Raw genomic sequence first — 2582 nt, 5'->3', positions numbered from 1 at the left:
CACACACACACACACACACACACACACACACACACACACACACACACGCAAACACACACAAACACACACACACAGTGTTGAAAAAGGCCTCCACTCCAAAACACAAAAGATGAAGGACTGACAAGAAGGTGGACAAGGTTCATCTTCTCTTTAAACCCCCATCAACTACCCACCCAACACGCACACACACACACACACACACACACACACACACACACACACACACACACACACACACCCAACCCCTTGTGCTCTCTCAGCCGTTTCCTTCAGTATATGTGACATGGCCTTCGAACCGCTGAATGGCCTCACTTATGAACCAGTTTTGGGTGATTGTTGGGAACTATTTAACAGGGGTAGACTCCCACACGCAGATGCACACTGTAATGGCAATTTCCAGACCCCATGTATTCTCCAATGCCATAGGTCCACACTGGTCAGTATACTGTTCTGAACCACATATACTTTGTCCACATTGCCCAAACAGAAACCTTACATGTTATACTTCTCTGAAAATACATGTTATGCCTCTGCAAAGGGCAAGCCCTGAGTGCCTTACTCAATATTCAAGGACAGGATGAGATAGGTGGCCCGTGTCATCTTTTTAAGATGCTGTCTTTGCACCGGTTCAAGATAATGCGTAGCTCACCGCCTCTCTGATCTCACTGATTGTCAGTTTGTATAAAAATTTACACCTCATGTGCTCATGGCACATTCACTCAGCTCATTTATTCGATTGTGATGTGAGTCCATCTGAAGATGCTGAATTAAACTAACAGAAAGAAAATAAATTGCCACCACAACACACACACACACGCACGCACACACACACACACACACACACACACACACACACACACACACACACAAGGAGGAACTGTTGATTTGCCTTGTTTTGTTTGGCCATCATTTAAGATGTCTGAATATTGCCTTAGGATGAAATTGCAAGCAAGACTAAGTGAGAACAGTTACTGGAAATCTGTTTGTTTGTTTGATGACTGATTAAGAAGAACAGAAAATACTATGGCCATCTGTAAATGCCTACACTAGTACACTTTTCTGAAACACACACACACACACACACACACACACACACACACACACACACACACACACACACACACACACACATTCCTCTTATTGGAATGCTTTAAAAAAGCCAAAAGCAATTCTAAAGAAACTGTGTCCAGAGCAAATTTATTGCACCTGATGTATATGGAAACAAAAATATAAAAGAAATACCAAATTGCTGCATGACCATAAATATCTAAATTATGCATTATCTTGCAAACATTTGTTCATCTTACATCATTAATGACAAACAAATAAACAAATACATTATCCACTTCCTTTTAAAAGGTTACTTCCCGCATTTGAATTTGCCCTGTGTGCACATATTTCCATAAACTCATGCATTGTGCATGCGGATAAAAAAAAAAGTAGAAAAATCACTGAATAGTCTGTTAAATTATACATTTTAGCACTGAGTGGCTGTGTACGTGTGTGTGTGTGTGTGTGTGTGTGTGTATGTGGAGTAAATAAATGATAGGGTCATACCTGTGAGCCACTACACCAAGCAACTGGTCAGGCAAACAAAAGCAAAGCTGTTCGCTAAGTACAAATAACTGCAAAACACATCAAAAAACAATCATGCACGTGGCCTCTCTAGGTCTGATAATTCTCCACAATTTTCGCCGGTGCCCTGATTCTTTCTTTGACATTGTGTGGCAGTGGCAGGGGGCACTGATGTGAAAATCTTAAAAGGATTAGGCAGGTTGGTGTTGCCAGCCAATTGGTGCTTGTCAATCTCGGAGGCCCCTGTGTGTTCCCTCTCTCTCTTGGTCCAAGCTGCCTTTCTCTCTATCGGTCAGGCTTAATGTCTGAAGCTTAAATGGACACACTAGCCTGTCCCTCCGGTGTGACAGAGTGACAGGTGGCAGATCAAGACATGAGGACAGAGAAAGGAGACAAAGACAGCGAGGAACAGGCGGCTCGAGACCGAGGCAGGAGGGGGAAAGAGCCATGTAGGCAGGGATTAGGAAACAAATAAGAGTGGAGTGACAGGAATGTGGAAACACACAGGCAAGTCATATGGATGCATTTGGCTACTGTCGTACCTCCATCATGTTTTCATGGTTTGTTTCTTTGTCTTTGTTTTGAACTGACAAGTCATTCTCATTGCTTCTTTGGATGTATTTTTTTTGTACACCCCAGTACATGTTAGTTATCATAATAGTCCAAATTGAACTGAGAGTGAAATGTGTGTTAAGTATTGGCCGAGTAACACGGCTGGTATTTCATTTACAGAAACTGAAACAAGAGTCAGCAAAGCAAAACAGAAAAAAACACCTCCTGCAGGATAAGTAAAAACAGAAATATGCTAATATATTGCAGCAGTAAGTAGTGGCACACACATTGCATGGGGTTGGGGTTAGGCCCTAGTTAAGCAGTTGGGTTTTTATGGGTGCTGGCTGGGCATCTTTCCAAAAGTATCCCATGCCTTATCCAGGTTTCTGCAGAGAGAGAGAGGGTGAGAGACAGAGAGAGACAGACAGAGAGAGAGAGGGAGAGAGAGAGAGAGA

The sequence above is a fragment of the Anarrhichthys ocellatus genome, unplaced genomic scaffold, assembly GCF_004355925.1.
Source record: "Anarrhichthys ocellatus isolate YVR2014 unplaced genomic scaffold, GSC_Weel_1.0 scaffold5, whole genome shotgun sequence".
Lineage (NCBI taxonomy): Eukaryota > Metazoa > Chordata > Actinopteri > Perciformes > Anarhichadidae > Anarrhichthys > Anarrhichthys ocellatus.
Note: the sequence above shows the minus strand (reverse complement) of the source record.